The sequence below is a fragment of the Ovis canadensis genome, chromosome 6 (assembly GCF_042477335.2).
Source record: "Ovis canadensis isolate MfBH-ARS-UI-01 breed Bighorn chromosome 6, ARS-UI_OviCan_v2, whole genome shotgun sequence".
Classification (NCBI taxonomy): domain Eukaryota; kingdom Metazoa; phylum Chordata; class Mammalia; order Artiodactyla; family Bovidae; genus Ovis; species Ovis canadensis.
Window position 1 is genome coordinate 82,270,158 of NC_091250.1, and position 22,456 is coordinate 82,292,613.

Sequence of the window (22,456 nt, forward strand, 5' to 3'; positions counted from 1 at the left end):
GTGAAAATGCAGATGGTGAAAAAAAAGCATTTCAAAGATGGGGAGGGGGAGGAGTCTCTGCTTGCCTGGGTCCAGTTCATGGGTCAACCAGCAGCCACATCCTCTCAACAACTTCCTCCAACAGAAGACCACCCAAATTCATGCAAAGAGATAAGAAGAATCTCAAGCTTTTCAGTGATGGGGGATGGGAGCTTGGGGAGATACTCTGTCAGTGACTCTGATGACACACTTTTAATTCTGATCTGAACAGAGAGATACCATTTGGAAGAAGTTGACCAGGGGTACAGTTTCATGGGTCAAATCAAAGAAACCATGTATACCAGTGCTTAACATTGAGCTTGCTGAGTATTTTCTCTCATGAGCCTCTTTATCCCATATCAATGTGAGGAGACTGCTCTACATTCCACTGATTAGACATAAAGTGAAGTGAAAGTCACTCAGTTTTGTCCAGCTGTTCATGACCTCATGGACGGTAGCCCACCAGGCTCCTCTGTCCATGGAATTCTCAAGGCTAGAACAGTGGAGTGGGTTGCCATGCCCTTCTCCAGATCTTCCTGACCCAGGAATCAAACCCAGGTCTCCTGCATTGCACACGGATTCTTTACCATCTGAGCCACCAGGGAAGCCCTGGTTAGAAATACCAGTGTCTAAAACAAGGCTTGGAACCTGGAAGCATTCATTAGTTATGTGTTGATGGAATGAACTTCCAATGGAATCCATCTGGGGAGTTTGTGTTACTGGGATGGGGAAGGAGGTTCTAAAAAGAACCTCGAATGAGGGACCATTATCTAGAATCCGGCCTTTATTTTCTTAAGAATACCTTCTGAATATTCAATGGAAGGCAGTCAAAGTGCTGTCCAATTTCATATAATGGATCCTCATTTTGAGGGTTTTGTCAAACTAGGACTCTTATCAGGGCTATATTTATAAGGTAAAAAAAGTGTTTAAGATTTCCCATTCCTACCAGTTCAGTCTACTGTTAAAAAAACAGAATTTCTAGAACTAGGGATAAGCATCAGAATGCTGAACCAGAAGCCAAAGTCCTTGAGTCCCAATCCTTCACTCCACTACAGCCACGTTGGCATTGGTGGAGCTCCCGGAAAATTACTATCATTTTACTAATAATTATGTTAAAACAACAGGGCATGATGTTTAATAAAACTAATTTTTTTCCATAAGAAGTTTAAAATAAATTAGGTATTTCAAGAGACTTATAGAAATATTGTACGCTTAATTCATATCACAGCAATGCTCTGTGTTAGTCATTTGATTTCTTTGGATCTCAGTTCTTTCATCTATAAAATGAGGAGGTTGAAAAATAATTGTAGCCATGTTAATAGTTGCCAATGTCTAGAATCTATGACTCAATCACTAAAAGCTGGAAATATTCTGCTTTTATGATGATAAATCACTTCCCTACTGCTGTGAATATACTTAGAAGGAAATCAGAGAAAACTATAGTTTCTTACAAATTTTTGGCATTGTATCCATGCACCACTCTGTTCTAGTTGTAATAAAGGTTTTTCATGGCAACACATAAGGTCTTCCCTGGTAGCTCAGCTGGTAAAGAATCTACCTGCAATGCAGGAGACTCCGGTTCAATTCCTGGCTTGGGAAGATCTACTGAAGAAAGGATAAGCTACCCACTCTAGTATTCTTGGGCTTTCTAGGTGGCTCAGCTGGTAAAGAATCTTCCTGCAATGCAGGAGACTTGGGTTTGATCCCTGGGTTGGGAAGATCCCCTGGAGAAGGAAAAAGCTACCCACTTCAGTATTCTGGCCTGGAGAGTTCCATGGACTGTTGCAAAGAGACATTGATGATGGTCATAATTATAGTGCATTGTATTTTTTAAATATTGCATCCAAGTTCCAAGTATCTTCAAGCTCTGTGTATAGGAAATCTTATTTTTCCAACAATTACCAGGAAAGTAATGGGTATTATTCTTCTAGTCTACAAAAATGGAGGAATCAAGTTTCAAACAGAACTGTGAATTTAAGTTTTCTCCATGGTGTTGAAGTTAACTGAGCTCTCATCTGTCACAAAGGCATCAGTACTAAAGGCCCTCCTGGTGCTTTCACCAAACGTTCAGCTCTAAGACCCCATAACCAGAACCACTTTCCTCCAACCTTCAACATAGTAGTCATCAGCTTGGTCCTTAAAATGTGATAAGACTGACTTCTGATAATTCTTTCACTGAGGTCACCAGGGGCTCTAAATTTCCAATCCAGATAAAAATTTTTAGTTCTCATTCTTTTAGGCATATTTTGGACATTTATATATTTATCTATTTTTACCATTCTTTGGCTTTTGAGGTAGAACTTTCTTAATTCTCTTCTTTACTTTATTGCCTATTCCTCATCCTCATGGCTCAGAGGTTAAAGCATCTGCCTGCAATGTGGGAGACCTGGGTTTGATCCCTGTGTTGGGAAGATCCCCTGGAGAAGGAAGTGGCAACCCGCTCCAGTATTCTTGCCTAGAGAATCCCATGGACAGAGGAGCCTGGTAGGCTATAGTCCACGGGGTTGCAAAGAGTGACCTCACACTACTGAGCGACTTCACTTTCATTTTCATCCTCTAACAATCCCTCAACTGTTAATCTTCTCCAGATTTCTTACCAACCCTCTTATCTGAGCCCTCTACAATCACTCACTTCTGTGACTTTAAAAATCACCTTTTTCCTAAAAATTCTGGTCTGTCATATGAACCCCAAACTTAATACCAGTTATCCCCATCTGTACTCCTTGCATGCATTTCAGATTTAGCACTTGATGTACACTGTAAGTTCCAAGATGAAACTCAAGTTTCTCCTGCAAGCCTGCTCCAGCTCCAGCAAAATACACTTCTATATGAGTAACCACCTCTATCCTATCTTCCAGACATCTTCACCAGGAAAACTCAACTCCTCATGGCGCATCCCATGGATACTCAAATTTTTCAGATTCTACCTCAAAAATTCTTCTCAAATTACTTTTATTGTAGCCATTCTCACTTCCTCTGCTCTGACTCAGATTATCATCTGTTTTTATGTTTTGATAATCCCTGTCTTCTCCCCATTCTCTCGCTATACTCTTGACAGTTCTCCACACTGCTGACAGTCACCGTCCTACAAAATGAAGCCAATGGCATTAGTCTGTTACTCAAAAACATCATAGAACCTTCAATAATTTGGAATAAAACTCTTCTGCTCTTGACGTGAGCGGGTTGGCAATCCGGCCCCACCTCTTTCTAGCATCTTCTTTTGCTGCTCTGTCATACAGAACTACTAAGATTGAACTTCTTTAACTTTCCACTCATATACAAACTTTTTCAGGGTTCTACTTTTTTGAACAAAGTCTTTGTTCATGATGCATCTAACTTCTCAATAGAGCATTTTCTTATTATTTGGGAAATGATCAGTTGCTCCTCTAAGTTTTTGGAGATTTTTTTAGCTCTTAAATATATGTAAGTGCTAACTCACCAAATTTTACTATAATTTCTTCATTTATGTCAACTCCCATGACTAAATACTGTTAATTTATCAATGTCTATGTACAAGATTCTTGACAGATCTAAACAGTGAAACCTGATATGCAGTATCTTTTAGAAATTACATGCTAATTACATTTTATGATGTTTTAAAAATACTATGGTTTCAAATGGGACCTGATTGAACTTAAAAGCTTTTACACAGCAAAGGAAATCATAAATAAAATGAAAAGGCAGCTCACAGAATGGGAGAAAAATATTTGCATACAATATAACCCATATGGGTTAATTTTCAAAAGATACAAACAGCTCATATAATTCAATATAAAAAAAGTGAAAAAAATGGGCAGAAGACCTAAATAGACATTTTTCCAAAGAGGACCTACAGATGGCCACTAAGCACATGAAAAGATGACCAACATCATTAAATATTAGAGAAATGAAAATAAAAATCACAATGAGGTCTTACCTCACCAGTGAGAATGGCTATCATCAAAACATCTACAAATAATACATGCTAGAGGAGATGTGGAGAGAAAGGAAACTTCCTATTTTATTGGTGACAGTGGAAATTGGTGCAGCCACTGTGGAAAACAATATGGAGGTCCCTTTAAAAACTAAAAATAGAGCTACCATATGATGCAGCAATCATACTCAGGGGTACATATTGGATTAAACTATAATCTGAAAAGATTCATGCACCTCAATGTTCATAGCAACACTATTTACAATAGCCAAGATATTGAAGGAAACTCAGTGTCCATTGACAGATGAATGGATAAAGAAGATGTGGTGTGTATATATATATATGGAATATTATATTGGAATAGTCAGTCAGTTCAGTTGCTCAGTCATGTCCAACTCTTTGTGACCCCATGGACAGCAGCATGCCAGGCCTCCCCGTACATCAACAACTCCCAGAGTCCACCCAAACTCATGTCCATTGAGTCAGTGATGCCATCCAACCATCTCATCCTTTGTCGTCCCCTTTTCCTCCTGCCCTCAATCTTTCCCAGCATCAAGGTCTTTTCCAATGAGTCAGCTCTTCACATCAGGTGGCCAAATTATTGGAGTTTCAGCTTCAACATCAGTCCTTCCAATGAACACCAAGGACTTATCTCCTTTAGGATGGATTGGTTGGCTCTCCTTGCAGTCCAAGGGACTCTCAAGAGTCTTCTCCAACACCACAGTTCAAAAGCATCAATTCTTCAACACTCAGCTTTCTTTATAGTCCAGCTCTCACATCCATACATGACTATTGGAAAAACCATAGCCTTGACTAGACCGACCATTGTTGGCAAAGTAATGTCTCTGCTTTTGAATATGCTGTCTAGGTTGGTCATAACTTTCCTTCCAAGGGTAAACATCTTTTAATTTCATGGCTGCAGTCACCATCTGCAGTGACTTTGGAGCCCCCCAAAATAAAGTCAGCCACGGTTTTCCCATCTATTTGCCATGAAGTGATGAGACCAGATGCCATGATCTTAGTTTTCTGAATATTACTCAGCCATAAGAAGAATGCAATAATGCCATTTACAGCATCATGGATGGACCTAGGGAATATTATATTTAGAGAAGTAAGTCAGACGAAAACAAATATCATATGACAGTTATATGAAATTTAAACCATCTTATTTACAAAACAGAAACACTCACAGACAAAGAAAGTAAACATAAGATTTCTCTGGTAGCTCAGTGGTTAAGAATATACCTGCCAATGCGGGAGACACAGATTCAATACCTGGTCTGAGAAGATTCCACATGCTACAGGGCAAGTAAGTTGTGCACTACAACTACTGAGCCCACATGACCCACTACTAAAGCCCATGCACCCTAGAGTCTGTGTTCTGCAACAAAAGAAGCCCCTGCAATGAGAAGTCCATGCACCAAAACTGGAGAGTCACCCTTGCTTGCCACAACTAGAGAAAGACTACATGCAGCGACAAAGACCCAGCATAGCCAAAAATAAATAAATAACTTTTTAAAAGAAAACAAATTTAAGATTACCAAATCCGACTCTGGGTAACCCCATAGACGGCAGCCCACCAGGCTCCCCTGCCTCTGGGATTCTCCAGGCAAGAACACTGGAGTGGGTTGCCATTTCCTTCTCCAATGCATGAAAGGGAAAAGTGAAAGTGGAGTCGCTCAGTCGTGTGGGACTCTTAGCAACCCCATGGACTGCAGCCTACCAGGCTCCTCCGTCCTTGGGATTTTCCAAGTAAGAGTACTGGAGTGGGGTGCCATTGCCTTCTCCGTTACTACACACTACTATATATAAAATAACAAAGTCCTACTGTGTAGTCCAGGGAATTATAGTATCTTTTAATAACCTATAATGGCAAAGAATCTGAAAAATAATATAAAACTGAATCGCTCTGCTGTATACCAGAGGCTAACTCAACATTGTAATTCAGCTGTGTGTGTGTGTGTTCATCCAGCTATATATCAACTTAAAAAATACTATGTTTTCAAATAGTGTAATTAATTTATTAGACATTTATAGCTTATAAACCTCAGACAAAAGTATTTAATGGTTAATCAGAAATTACATTTAACATTACTAATGTACTCTTAAAGAATAAACTCCATTATCTTCTTTTTTCCTGAAATATTTACTTTTTGAAACCTATAATTGCTACAAAATACTACTTGAAGTGTGACTTAATAATAACATTTTAACCATAGAACATCTTATTCCCTGGTTTTAATAGATTTCTTCGAGAGTTATAAATTACTTTGAATGCTAACTGCAGTTATTCATAAGAAAATAATAAAACTAAAAGTGCTGAAGCATAATGCAATGTGTCTTTACTTTAAAACATGACAGAAACTCCATCATTTAAGGTTTGCTTTGTTTCTCCAAGTTCAAAAACAAATGCTCTATTTAATTCGTAGTCTTCATTTTTTTAAAAGAAGTCCATTTCCTATTTCCCCAAAATTTTTCTTTGCTTTTTCTGTTTTGAATGACATTGTTGATGATAAAATTGCTGGTTTACCCTTAAGTTACCTATATCTGAAAAGGAAGAAAAAATTTTCCCCTTACCCCCATCAACATCTTAGATTGGAGAATGTATTTTGATATTGCCAAGACAAACATCCAAACTCACCCACAGATGATTGATGATAGATTGACTCTTAATTTTACAAAATATCTCAATATTGTAATAGAACCCTACATGCTGTTAGACTTTTAAAAATTAGGAGGAAATGTTTAATGGAATAAGAATCAATATTTTAAATATATTCATTCTTTTATAAGCATTTTAGCAAAATCAACGTAGCAGTGAATAATATTACTTTGTAGTTTTTGTATAATTGAATATTCATGTGGAGAGTAATTAATCTGGATTCATATTTCACATCTTACATTACAATGAATAACAACTGAATCAAAAACATAATTAATTTTGTAAACTATAGAGGGAAATATAATAGCATACTTAAATGATAAGAGAAAAAAGAAAAACTCAGTCTGTTCCAGACATGAAGATTATTAGAGGTAAAATTTATATGACTGTACATATAAACTTTTTGTAAGGCAAAATGCCATAAAATAAAATAACAAAATGAAGAAATCATAACAGGTAAACATAGTTGGCAAACTTTCACCATTCAAAGTATAGAGAAAACTGAGATTAATATGTGTGGTAAAAAAAATCTATTTAATAAATAATCAAAAATAGTACATTAATGAGAAATACAGAACTGTAGCTTATAAATTACCTATGACAGCATGAATAGAGCCAACCCTTTAGAAGAGATATAGCATTAAAACAGACTCTCAGAATCCACTTATGACCTTTGTCTGAATATATACCTAAAGAGATAAGCGGAGAACAGAAAACCAATGGCATCTGTTTATTCTGAATGAAAAACGGAAACATTCTAATAGTAGAATGGTCAAGTAATGCATAAGAATGTGTGTGTGTGTGTGTGTGTGTGTGGCATGCACATATGTAGGTACGTAGATATAGGTGTCACACACATATGTGTATATAGACATACATATATATTTGAAAAAAATTATTTCAAAGAATGTCTATACACAGAAATAAGCTTCCCTGGTGGCTCAATGATAAAAAGAAAAATCCGTCTGCCAAGTAGGAGATGTGGGTTCAATCCCTGGGTCAGGAAGATCCCCTGGAGAAGGAATGACAACCCACTTTAGTATTCTTGCTTGCAAAATCCCCTGGACAGAAGAACCTGGCAAGCTACAGTCCATGGGGTCTCAAAAGAGTTAGACACGACTTAGCAAAGCGACAAAATGACATACAGACAGTAAAATGCACACATACGGTAAAGCCAATATCAAGTATTTGACGTGAAGCAGTTTTCCAGATGCAAATGTCCATATATCCACACTCAGGTCAAGATATTGAATATTTTCCGCACTGTAGAGCATGCATGCCTTGTAACCCTTCCCAAACAATACTCCACCCAAAGAAGTATCCACTATTTTGACTTCTGGCGCCATCTGTTGGTTTTACTTGTGCATGAGTTATTTAAATGCAATCATGTAGTCATTAGTCCTTTGCATTTGTTTTCTTTCAAATCAGCATGTCTATAAGAGTCATTCATATTATTGAATGCATGAGTAGTTCATTCTTTTTCGTGGCTGTTTAATATTTCATGACTGTGTATGAATATACCACATTTTAATAATCCGTTTTACTATTAGTGAACATCTTTGGGTTAGTTCCAGGTTTTGGTAATTAAGAGTAAATCTGCTTTTTAAATGGCTTTTGGTGAACATAAAGACATATCTCTTGGATATTCACTTAGGATATGCTTAGGAAAAGAATGGCTTAAATGAGAGCTAGGTGTATGTTTTGATTTAGTAGTAACTGGTACATTGTTTTAGGGGAAAGAATTAGCAATATTGCTAATAAATGAATTTCTAATGGGACCCATTGCTAACCGGCATTACTCTATTTATTTACGGGTTTCTTTTTAATAGTTTACTTATATTGCTGAATCAAAAAGGCTTTGAGCTTGCAATTCCTAATGGAAAAATAATTTAGCACACTGATTCACCTGAAATTATAAGCATCACATTTTCAGTGGTAATGGCTTATAAGTACTTCAGTTTGAGAAAAGTGAATTTTTCCAAATGTGGTCAGTCCATCTTCTCAGGAGCCAGGTTACCTCAAAGACAAGAGCAATGGTTATTTTCACATTCCCAGCGATGTGCACAGCGTGGATGCAGTCCTATGCTCTAGAGCCAAGCCTTCCTGCGGCAGCGATGCCCTGGTCCTCACTCTGTACTGTGGCACAGCCTGATGAGGCAGCCTAATTGGCCTTGCTCAGTCTGTACTGCCACAGGGCTCAGTGCTTAGGCCAAGGCAATCATCTGTGTGCACATTATACTGCAAGGATCTTTCCTTTTCTTGTATTTCACTTAATAAAATTAGTCACTACATATGGTGGATTATCAGCAACAGCAGCTCTGCTTCCTTGGATTTACATGAATTTATTCTCAGTGGAGAGATCAAGAAGCAATTTATTCAGTTCTTGGCCTTGTTAGGAGCTGTCATCATCCAACCCTGCAACTCTGTCTGAATAGCACGTTTGTGATTATTTATTATGTGGAATGATGATTCCCACTTTATCAGGCAATCATTCCCAGATCCTAAAATTTTCTAAGCTATTTTTATCAGAGGAAGAGGCAGCAAGAGCATAAGAGGGAAACATTTTAAAGAGTGGGCTAAAATGTCAAAAATTTGATCCCAAAGTACTTCTGGAAGTCTCTATTTTTGCCAAAGCAACTATCAAGATATTTCTCTGAGTGATGGCAGCTGTTTTCAAATACACCGTGTCTATACCCCGTGCATAAATATTTAATAAATGGGAAATTCAGCTTTTCAAGAATGGCAGATGTAAATATTGTATAGCTAAAGAAGGAGCAGCCTCCCTGAATGCCTACAGCAAGTGAGAACTAGATAGACGGGAAGGAAAAGGTGATAGAGCATCCCTCTCCTCTCCTCTTGCATGCCTAAAGATATTTCTGTAGTGAAAAGAGCTGAATCCAGGACCACCAAGGACTAGATTACAAAGGTGCCTCTCCTTTCACAACTTCAGAATATACAGAAAGGCAGGCATGTAATTTAAATTTTGGTGCCTTAGTCTTCTCATGTATGTGTATAGAAATAATACCAACCCTATAGAGCTGATGGAGCTTAGGTGGGCTCAGGCCCTTCAGGGGCAGAGCACAGGCCCTGGTGCTTAGTATATTCATAGTCTAATATTCAGTAATGTTAGCTATCACTATTCTTATGACTATAACTGTCCTTGCCTTTCCTTCCCATCTCCCTCCTCCCATTCCTGTTCCTCCTCTTCCAGTCTCCAGTTCCTACATAAAAGAACCATGTATTGTACATACTCATTAGAGAGGTCTGGATGACTAGAAAGAACCCAGATATATAAACTCTAGCTTTGGGGGGTATATAATGAATCCAAATTCTTTGTATCCCTTCAAACCAGTTTCAGACTTTTGCAGTTCAGAAAACTGTTACTTTCCTTCCTGTGTTTTAGCTCTACAGCATTATTTATGGTTTTACAGATTATCTTTCTAGTGAAAAGGGACTGAAAATCTGTGTACATTGATTTCTAGTGGTGGGTGGCAACAACAGAGCTTTCATGTTGAAAATGACATCTTATTTTTCAAAAGTAATTTGGGCTAAGAGGAAAAGTGCTAAAATGTTGTAGGATGGCACTGGCATTTTCATTCCTTTTCCCTTCCCCTTAGAGTGTGTTAACCAGTTTAAATGATTATTGTGTGCTTAGCCCTGGCTAATGAGAGGAATGTTCAATTTTACGGTCTTGGCCACAATTCTATGGAAGGCCACATATGTCCCCACCTGACTGTGAAGTCAGCAGACTGGCACATGATAGGTATGATCTCACCTTGATGCACACCATCTCTCAGGCTTCTTCTTCAATCTTCATTACTGTAAAGTATATTTGTTTAAGAGTACAGAGTCTGAATCCACACAAGATCTAGCTTCAAATCATGGTTCCCGCTTCCCAGCGGTGTGATTGGAGGCAAGTTATTTAACCTCTTTGTGTATCACTTTGCTCATATGTAAAGTGAAGACAGTCATTGTAAAACTTTCTGAGGTTACTGTGAGGATTAAATAGTCAATGTATATTGACTATACTAATATATACTGAGTGCTATGAAAGTGTTTGCTATTATTATTTTTTATGACATTGTCTTTGAGTTTCTCCAAGTGATTTCTAAAAATCTCCCTTTTTAAATTGTCAAAAAAAATAGTATGTGGACACTGTAAGCAATTTGAACAATAAAGAAATATGTACAATTTAAAGCAAAGGCAGCTACTGGTAATAGTTTCTCAGATATTCTTCTGGAGTGTTTCTATGCTACCTTTTTCTTCCTTTCCTCCTTCTTTCTTTCCTCCCTCCCTACATCTTTCCCTTCCTCGCTTCTTCTTTTTTTTCTCTCTCCTTCTCTGTATACTGTACAGTAATAGAGATAAAAGAAGACTGAAAGGTGGTGATTTTCATCCTTATGCACATGAAGAATTTAAAATGGAAGGAAAATTTATTGGCTGTTTTTGTCCACAGAAACTGCATTTGTAATACATGAGCTCTAATTAAAGCATAAACAAATGAATTTTATGTCTGAAAGAACTTGTCAGTGGAAGAAACTCTGGAATGGCAAACCAAGAAGGTGACTTTGAAAACATAGCATTTTTATTATTAAAAAAAAAATCTCTGTAGAGTAATTGCGGTAATTAAACTGCCCATCCTCACCATTATCATTGTCTTTTGGGGGAAGCAATGTGCCTTATCTTCAAATTTCATTTCCTTAGTTTTATTTACAAATTGTTCCCCTCCAATGATCAAGTATATTCAAATGCCTTAAGGGATAACATCTTGAACACTACCCACCTTACTTTATTATAGAAACAATTTCATTTGATTGGTCCCATTACTCTTGCAAGGATGAAATTAAGATGATTAAATAAAACATGTAAAACAAAATCATTAGGGTATCTATGTGAAGTACACACAGGAAAAGTAATAAAGGGATATTTGAAGTTCAATTTTTTAGGACGCAATTTTCCAGTACATAAGGAAATGGCTACAATAGTCATGTTTTCAAAAAACATGTCATAATGAAATTTATTTAGTAAAAGAGCTAATGGAGTGGTCATTGTATGCTTTATTGAATATACTTTTCATTAATGTGAGCCACAAAATGAATAGTATCTGACTTTATTGAGATTTGAGTAGTGAATGAACTAACAATGTTAAATAAAAACACAGACTATTGCATTGACAATCAGTTCAGTCACTCAGTTGAGTCCGGCTCTGCAGTCTCATGAACTGCAGCATGCCAGGCCTTCCTGTCCATCACCAACTCCCAAAGTTTATCCAAATTCACGTCCATTGAGTTGGTGATGCCATCCAACCATCTCATCCTCTGTCGTCCCCTTCTCCTCCTGCCCTCAATCTTTCCCAGCATCAGGGTCTTTTCAAATGAGTGAGCTGTTTGCATCAGGTAGCCAAAGTACTGGAGTTTCAGCTTCAGCATCAGTCCTCCCAATGAACACCAAGGACTGATCTCCTTTAGGATAGACTTGTTGGATCTCCTTGCAGTCCAAGGGACTCTCAAGAGTCTTCTCCAACACCACACTTCAAAAGCATCAATTCTTCGGTGCTCAGCCTTCTTCACAGTCCAATTCTGACATCCATACATGACTACGAAAAAACCATAGCCTTGAATAGACAGACCTTTGTTGGCAAAGTAATGTCTCTGCTTTTGAATATGCTATCTAGGTTGGTCATAACTTTCCTTCCAAAGAGTAAGCATCTTTTAATTTCATGGCTGCAGTCACCATCTGCAGTGATTTTGGAGCCCCAAAAAATAAAGTCTGTCACTGTTTCCACAATTATTTGCCATGAAGTGATGGGACCGGATGCCATGATCTTCGTTTTCTGAGTGTTGAGCTTTAAGCCAACTTTTTCACTCTCCTCTTTCACCTTCATCAAAAGGCTCTTTAGTTCTTCTCTTTCTGCTGTAAGGGTGGTGTCATCTGCATTTCTGAGGTTCTTGATATTTCTCCCAGCAATCTTGATTCCAGCTTGTGCTTCTTCCAGCCCAGCATTTCTCATGATGTCCTCTGCATAGAAGTTAAATAAGCAGGGAGACAATATACAGCCTTCACATACTCCTTTCCCTATTTGGAACAAGTCTGTTGCTCCACATCCAGTTCTAACTGTTAGGGGGCATCTTTTTTTAGAAAGAGGAATGCTTTGAAACTCTAAAGTTTTGCTAACATGATAGATCATTTCCTCTTCTGATTTTCTCTAGAGCCCATGATCAAGATGGTTGAGTCATGCCATTTCTGCACCAGAGAAGGTACTATCAAAAAATCTCTCTGCCTTTAGTGAGAAAATAAAACTGAGCAAGGTTTTCTCTATAACCCTGACATCCCTGACCTCCACCCTATTATATACTAACTGGTTCTGTAGCATCATACCTGACAGTTTTCTCTTGCTAGAACAAATAAATGATGGATTATCCATATCCATAGTGATGGATGCTGTTCCTACGCCCACAAATTGGCTGTAATTTTTGCGCGATACTTTACCCAATACCTATACTGCCAACTTCTCTTTCTTCCCTTTAAAAAAGCATATTGAAATGCAATAATCTGGGAAAGACATTATTTTATGGATAACCTTGAATCCTTCTCAATGCATACAAGGATAAGTCATAAACAAAATCTTTTATTTTAAATATTTTGTGTGGGAAATCTTATATGTAATCATTTTAAAGAACTAATCTGTCATGACATTAAGAGAGAACTCACACTAGACCACATCTTAACAAGTCGCCATTTGCTTAGTGATCAACTGGAACTATAATCCATTGCCTGCAAGAGAATAATGTTCTTTCTCTCTCTACTTTGCTTGAATTAAAAAAAGGATGCCTTGAGAGAAAAATGAAGGCACTTTCTCGCTCTGTATTTCAAAGATAATGTGTTTAAATACCTGATCTTGGAGGTCAGAATACCTGAGTTCCAGTCCTAGCTCTTCTGCTTGTTAGATTTGTAATTCTGAACAAGTTACATAACCCCTCTGAGCTTCAGTTTCTTCATCTATAAAATAAGGCCAATTAAATAGAGTTCAAACCATTAACTGTTATTAGTAGAAAAGGAGTAGTTATTCATCATTGTCTGGCATGTTTTCAGAAGAAACCTGATTACATAAAAGCTCCTTCCTTTTTCTAACAAATGTATCAACCCTTCTGAATAAATATTTGTACAAAACTATTTGCTTAAAAAGTTACCATAAAAGCTATATTCATTCTTTTTAAGCACAAGCATTATCTAAACAAATTATTTCGATTCAAGGAAACTAACATTAATTTGTTACCAACCAATGAGTAAGTCAATCCTGGAGTCTTTGATATCTGAACTAAGTCTTGAACCTGGAGTAAGAAGAATAGACATACCAAGAAGAGATTACGAGCATGATCCAAGACTAAGAGGCATGGCAGAAGCTCTTAAACCCAAAGGTACACCAGAATCACCTGAATGGCTTCTTAAAACAGAACTTTCTGGGCCTCTTCTCCAGAGCTTCTGATTTAATAGGATTCAGATAGAGTCCAAGATTTTACTATTTTAACACTTTGTAGTTGATTTTGATACTGCTGGTGGGGACAACACTCTGAGAACCACTGGAACAGGATGATGCATGGGGGACTGCTGGGACTGTGGTTTGTTACTGATGAAGTAGTGCAATAAGCACTTAGCCAGAGATGAGCTAAAAAAGAAAGGACCCAGAGCATCAAACAACTTTCTGAAATGGATGTAAGTTTTATCCAGTTTAAAAGGATCAATACTATAGGAATGGATTGGGGAATGGGAAGTTGGAAATCCAATTGACCCATTGAGAAGTGGGTGTAATAATCCAATGGAGAGATGACAAAGACTTGAGGTAAGTCAGAGTGGGGATGAAGAGGAAAAAGAACTTGAAGTAAAAGGACGGAAGAAACATAGCTTGAAGATGCTCTTCAAGGATTCATAGTGGACTCAAAATCAATAATAAACCATATTAACTATAAACTTTCTAATATACATTATACATTAAAATTGTGTAGAATTATTTCCCATAGTTGAATTCATAATAAAATAGAACAGGTTTGAAAGAATTTATTAGGCTCCAATCAACTACTGACCACTTTGATAACATTTATCCATTTGGTAAAGAATTCCCAAAGAATAAGAATGATAGTTAATGAGAATTCAGTACTTGCTTTGCACTAAGAACTGTACCAAATACTCTAGTCTTAGTATTTTACTTAATTCTCATTTCATAATGTAGGTCCTATAGCTAGCTCCACTTTACAACAGAGGGATTTCCCTTTTGGCTCAACTGGTAAAGAACGTGCCTGCAGTGGGGAGACCTGGGTTCAGTCCCTGGGCTGGGAAGATCCTCTGGAGAAGATAAAGGCTATCCACTCCAGTATTCTGGCCTAGAGAATTCCATGGACTGTATAGTCCATGGGGTCCCGAAGAGTCAGACGTGAATGAGTAACTTTCACTTCACTTCACTTACAGACAAAGAGACTTGTGACTCACAGATTTAATCATTTGCTGTTTCTTCCATTTGTCCTTCCAGATATATTTTCCATTTTTTTCTGCCTGCTTTCTGCCCCAGGAAGCTGACCTGTGTGGTCAAGCTTCCAGTTGGATATAGCCAAAGACAGAACCCAGCAAGAGACTAGAGGTAGGGGACAGAGAGAGGTCAAGTTTTATTTCCTTCTCAAGTGTTGTCTCACACTGGCTGTGTTACTCAATAAAATGTCATGGAGCCTCTGTATATGGCCCTGTCTACACAGCTTTCTCTTTCCTAGTTCCAGGAACCAACTCTTCCCCTCCAGTGACATCTCTTCTGTTACTAAGACTGGGGTACTACACTATCTCTCATAGTTCCCTTACAAGATACCTACACTTTTAATATCAGTCCCTTTATGAATTTCTCATCAAATTATTCTACTTTGAGCTTTGAGTGCCTTATCTCTTTCCCACGGGAAGCCTGCCTGATGTAATTGCTCAAAGAACACAAGGAAAGGGTAGGGGAGGCAGGAATTAGAAATCCCACAATCTGACTCTGGACACCAAGCTTCCAGAAGTCTGAATGGGGGACAGGGGAGAGGAAAATTAGTAACTCTCCCCTCTTTTGGAATGAGTACAGAGGAAGGCAAAGAAGGATCATCTAGCTAAATGGGTTTCTGCAAATTAAGAAAATCTAAGCTTCTGAAAAGATACTGATGAAAATCCTCTTTTTGACCTCTTGACCGGTTCACCCTAATTGGGGAAAAAAAAAAAAAAAAAGCGACTCTGCTCAGTCCTCAACACCTTTATATGAGAATAACAGCCTGTTTAAAAATAGATAGGATCTAAAGTACTGCCACTGGGAAGATAATAAGTGGCAGCCCTTGCTTTTCTCCATCTCACACCTTCCTCGGGTGCCTGCCCCTTCCATCAGCAAGACAAGCAATTAAAATAGTGTGGTGAGCAAAATGAGGCAGGGTAGAGTCAAAGCTTCTGTGAGGTTTTTGAAAAGGCTGTTTAAACTAACAACCTGTATATGATGTAGGTGACGATTTTTTAATGGGTGGAAGTACAGTTAGAGGATGAAAAGGAGCACTCTGGAGTATATCCTTTTATCCTCTCATGTTCCTGTCCTGTTCAGCTCAAAGAACTCATTTTCTTCCTGTGTGTGGCATCTTATTCTCGATTATGGAGCATCGCAGAGTGATATATACAATTATATGGAACAAAAGTTAATATACACAAAATCATCAGAAAACAGATCAATGTTCAATTTTCCAGAACTGATTAGAACTGTTAATCAGAGTTCAGAGAGGAGTGAGGGCAGTCTCAGCCAAGATAACAGTTCCACAGGTTTATGATAAGTTTCTTAACAATATAATCCTGTTCGAGCCATAGATAAGTTTAGGTTATGTGCCTACCATTTTACATTTAAATATATTAGTTCTTTAAGCTATGGGGCTGTTGCTGTAAAGTTAAAAGTTAATATCGAAAAATGGCAATCGTGACCACCATTGAGAAAATGATAAGGACTTGAGAAAATGAGAACAGATGAAAGTTACTCAATGCAGATAATCTAATTTTTCTAGGAAAATTGTGAAGTGAAAACGTATATATATATATATATATATACGAAAGAAGTTCAAAAATTAAAAATTCAAAAGAATGGCAATTTACTAGTCTAAATGATTTCTTAATGAGTTACAATATTTAGCATATTTTTGTGCACAAAAAATTCAATTTTCTACAAAAATGCTGTGATAATCACTATATATATGTATATAGTCACAAATAGTTCATTTTTTCTCCTCAGAAAGCATCTTGTTAAATTGGAAATAAGTGATAACCAGTGCACCATTAGCATCTAGATTTAGAGCTCTTGCTTTCTATTCTATTTCTATTCTAACAGATAACACAGAAACAATTAACAGAATGTCTTTGTTCCCATATCTTACTTAACTTTCTGCCTGTTCCCCTAGTTCTAATCAAGTGAATCTATTCCGTGTCATGCCCATATGCAGCTAGCATAAGTGGACCGCAGCCTTGAACATGACTTTCATTGCTTTCAACACTGTGATCAGTTCAGTTCCCAGAGCCAAACTGATCATGTAGCAACGGACATCCATCTTTAAGACAGTCACATTTAACATCTCTAGCATGCCTCTCTTTGCTCTCAGCCACAGATAAGTCTGACCCTCACATTGGGCAGGAGGTTTATGTAGGCAGGAGAGATAGATGCAGAGTTACCCCCAAACTCTGAGGTTAACAGTTTGGATGATCTACCATGTTTATAAACATAAACATGGCAAATGAGAGGGAAAAACACAAAAACTATAAGAACAGTGAGCAAACCAAATCTGGTCTCTGAAGTAACAAGTAATTTTTTTTTCTGCAAAACTTGTAAGGTATGTTTGTACATTAAAAATAGCTAATATATAATGTGCCCTTTGGGGGGAGTTTTGTCACTTATAATCTTATTCGATTTTCTCAGCATCCTAATGTTTTTCATTATTTCATTCAGTGTGCTCACCATCCTACAAAGGAGGTATTATTAGCACCAATGTATGTTGGGGCTAATGGAAGGTTAAATAATGTGCTCAAGGTCACATAACAAGTGACTGGAACTGGATTTAAACCCAGGTCTGAAAAGTGCCAGAGCAACACTGGGTTTTAGAACTGCAAACCTCCCATCACAGCTGAGGTCGCCATCACTCTCCCTTGTGGTGACATACACACCACTGTTTGTGGCTCACCTTCTTAACACACTCAACTCCAGCTCCTACCAAACCTTGCAGAAAGGTTGGAATTTAATCCAAATTTTAAATAATGGGGAGGAACATAAATGATCAATAAGATTCAAATTTTTAAGGCAAAATTAAATCTGATGTGAAGCATGGTTAGAGAGCTTTAATGGAGGAAAGGAGGATATCCTTGAACAGTTAAAATGCCCCATTAAGTGGTCTTCTCTGGTATGAGAACAAGTAAAAAGGTCACCGGGAAGGGAGGATGATTAATATTTTCTTGGAAGGACAGAGACCAGAAAATGTATGTTTGACTCAGCACTTCACTTTGAAGACGTCCTAAATATCAAACTACTTTTGCTGTTCTTCAGTCACTCAGTTGTGTCCGACTCTGCAACCCCATGGACTGCAGCACTCCAGGCTTTCCGATCCTTCACCATCTCCCAGAGCTTGCTCAAACTCATGCCCATTGAGCCAGTGATGCCATCCAAGCATCTCATCCTCTGTCATCCCTTTCTCCTTCTGCCTTCAATCTTTCCCAGCATCAGGGTGTTTTCTAATGAGTTGGTTCTTAGCATCAGGTGGCCAAAGTATTAGAGCTTCAGCTTCAGCATCAGTCCTTCCAATGAATATTCGGGACTGATCTCCTTTAGGATTGACTGGTTTAATCTTGCAGTCTAAAGGACTCTCAAGAGTCTTCTCCAGCACCACAGTTCAAAAGCATCAATTTTTTGCACTCAGATTTCTTTTTATGGTCCAACTCTCACATCCATACATGACTACTGGAAAAACCATAGCTTTGACTAGACAGACCTTTGTTGACAAAGTGATATCTCTGCTTTTTAATACACTGTCTAGTTTGGTCACAGTTTTTCTTCCAAGGAGCAAGTGTCTTTTTGTTTCATGGTTGCAGTCACCATCTGCAGTGATTTTGGGCCCCAAGAAAATACTAAATCATTTCAAAAGTGTGGATTTTTCTTTCAAATTCTGGTTAAATATGGAGAATGAATACTTGAATCTACTTCTGCTTGCTTTTTTAATATCGCCAAAATGAAAGAGGAGAAATAAAATAGTAAAATTCTTCAATGACAATGCAATAAAAATCTGGAGAGGAGACAACAGCAGAAAGGAAGGAAAGACTATGGACAAGTATTTTGTAGGTAAGAAGGTTGATAAAAGATAGCTTACTGGCTTAGCTGAGAAGAGAAAGCTAAACTCTGTGTGTCTATACAAGGAGATAATGATGAAGCAAAATATACAAGCCCTCAGAACCCAAAATGGAGCTCAGTGTTCCATTAAATGTCAGGTAAAGCTTAGGGCTGAAGAAAGCAGAGTAGGTGGAAAGCCTTCATAAAGAGTTAGACCTAGATTTCTTCCTGCAACTTTTGCAACCAGTCAAATATTCATTCTCAACTCTCAAAGACCAGAAGAGTTTTAGTCTAGTCTCTCAAGAAAAGGAACCAGAAAATTTAAACTCAAGATCCCTGTGTGATGCCATAGTGATGTACCAAACAGAAAGCAGGGAACTAAAATGAAAGTCTCCATAGCTTCATGCTAGAACTCCCAGCTCCATTCTCATACCTCTGCTCATAGGCCATTGGCATCCCAAAGTATATATACTGCTTAAGGATTTGTCTCTGAAAAAATTCAGAGAAAACTTACAATTAGTAACATGTAGAATGATGTCTGAATCCAAAAGGCAAGTCTCATATGTAAACCATTTGCCGAGAAGCCATGGTTTTAAAATGAACAAGCAGCAAATAATAAGACAGCAATATAAAGAAATTCTTTTACATTAGAGACAGAAAAGAGAAATGGAATTTAGAAGAAATAGGCAGCGCAAAGGACAGAAAATAGTTACAAAAAGAGAGGTATTTAAGAAGAGATTGTACTCATAAGACAAGAATTGGGGGGCTATTTTTTAAAGAACAAAAAAAAATAGCTAATATAAACATTGTGCGGCTCTTGGGGAAAAATACCAGCAAAAGAATAGAAAGAACATTCATGAAAACCTCAGAGAAAGTGGAGTACAAAGCAAAAAAGAAAAAGGAAAAAGTGCACAATGAGACAAAAAGAAACTCAAGTGTTGAGGTCAATAGACAATTGCTCCATAGAGAATGAAAAAATAATGGAATGAAGAAAATTATCAAATTAATTCAGAAAAGTTTCAAAGACTAGAAAAAATAGTTTTCAGTTCTTCCAAATTCCCAGATCAGTAAACAAAAAAAAAGATGCATTCCAAAGCCCACAAGATTGGAATTACAGCCTCCTGAAGCTAAATATAATCCCTGAGAGTTCCCATGAAGGAAGTTTAAGTCATATGCAAAGAATAAGAATCAGAATGACATCTGATTGGCATAGTCTATGGGGTCGCAAAGAGTTGAACACGACTGAGCTACTAACGCTTTAACTTTCTTTAGACAGTTGCTATAGCTGAGAATCCCAGGGACAGGGGAGCCTGGTGGGTTGCTGTCTATGGGGTCGCACAGAATTGGACACAACTGAAGTGACTTAGCAGCAGCAGCAGCATAGCTCCATGCATGGGTGCTAAGTTACCTCAGGCCTGTCCGACTCTGTGTGACCATACCGACTGTAGCCCGCCAGGCTCCTCTGCCCATGGGATTCTCCAGGCAAGAATACTAGAGTGGGTTGCCATGTCCTCCTCCAAGGATCTTCCCAACCCAGGGATCAAACCCTCATGTCTTAGATCTCCAGCACTGGCAGACAGGTTCTATACCACTAGCACCAGCTGGGAAGCCCTAAAGCTTTTGCTATGGTGAAGTGAAATATCTAAAATAATAAAATAAAGTGCTAATGATAATATAATAATAGCAATAGTGGTAAAAATGATAATAATAATTTAAAAGAAACACATGCAATATAAGTGAGATAATAGAACCTGATAGGAAAGACTAAATGAAGTGTGAGAAGTCTGAAGATGACTGGTTTGTGCCAAACCTGGAAAGCAATTGGCCTACCCTGAAACAGAAAGAGCTGTGAGAGGGACTGACTAGGTTGTGGGCATGCAGAAGGAAGAGCTATTTGAGTGTTTAAAAATAGTATAAATATTCATGGGACAAATAGTAATGGAATTTTAAAAAATATAAAAGCAGAAGAATTTTTAATGAGGCAATTAATAAAGAAGAACACAACTTGTACAAGTAAAGAAGTGAACAATATTTTTATTATTTATAAAAACAATAATAATACAAACACTAACCTCTAATTTAAACTGATGTGTATATATACACATCAGTTTAAAAATAATGGAGGTGGGTATAAAAGCTAAATAGTCAACTATGACACAGGAAAGAAACGGAAAATCAAATAGTATAAATATATAAAATATATTATACCATGTAAATACATAAAATAATAAATATGTAAATATAAATATTCAGCCAGTAAAGTATCCACCAGCCAGGAGACCCTGGTTCGATTCCTGGGTCAGGAAGATACCCTGGAGAAGGGACAGGCTTCCCACTCCAGTATTCTCGGGCTTCCCTGATGGCTTAGATGGTAAAGAATCTGTCTGCAACGCAGGATACCTGGGTTTGATCCCTGGGTTGGGAAGATACCCCGGAGAAAGGAAAGGCTACCCACTGCAGTGTTCCTGCCTGGAGAGTTTCTTGGACCAAGGAGCCTGGCAGAATACAGTCCATGGAGTCGCAAAAAGTCCGACATGACTGAGCTGAGCCACTGTTCACTTCAAGTGAGAGAAGTGTCTTTTGTTTCTCATATAAAGCCTTTTTCATTCATCCCTGAGTTTATGCTAATTAGACAGATTTCCTAAATAGCTTTGAGATGGCGCTGATTGGCATAAGAAACACCTAAGTAACTAGAGCACTAGAACTTTCACTCCCATCGCATGACCTCCAGAAACAGTTCAATCACATGACTAGTGACATTAACCGATCATGCTTCATAAGAAAACTCTGATAAAAACGCTGGTCAGTGAGGCTCAGGGAGTTTCTGGGTTGGTGACCACATGGATGTGCTGGGAGGGTGGTATGCACAGACTCCATTAGAAGAGGCCATGGGGGCCCTGGGGCCTCCCTCCACAAGACTGTATCCTATTCATCTCCTCCATTTGGCTATTCTTGAATTGTATCCTTTATAATAAAGCTGCAATTGTAAGTATGAAGCTTTCAGTCAATTCTATAAGCTCTGTTAACAAATTTTCAAACATAATGGAGAGTTATGATACTGTCAAATTTGTGGGCAAATAGGAAGACGTGCAGGGGACTTGGGGACATCTGCAAGTGGGAGCAAGGGAGAGCAGTTGTGTGGGACTGAGCCCTTCAACCTGTACTAATTCCAGATTTAATTGAATTGTGAGACATTAAGTCAGTGTCAGAGAATTTCCTTTGGAAATGCAGTGGTAGAAGTATATTGTTTAGAATATGAAAGTTAGCACCAGAAGGAAAAGACAAAATGGTTCAAAGTTATCTCTCTAAAGAGCTGAGCTAAAGGATGGAAAAGAATGGGCAGAGGCTGCTTTATTTCCTTAAAATCTTTAAATTTGTTTTTACTACTGTATGTATTACATGGATAAAAAGGAACTTTGATTTAAACAAGAAGTGAAAGTATCATTTCTAAGAATTGGGAACATCATTTTATTATTCACTAAGCTCAAATCATAATGCTTATTACATAGCCCTT

General features: G+C 37.8%; 1 protein-coding gene across 1 annotated transcript in view; it reads left to right on the forward strand.

The window, feature by feature from the left end:
- GABRB1 (gamma-aminobutyric acid type A receptor subunit beta1) overlaps positions 1-22,456 on the forward strand; it is a 438,990-nt gene that overhangs the window by 244,203 nt on the left and 172,331 nt on the right. The window lies entirely within an intron of this gene.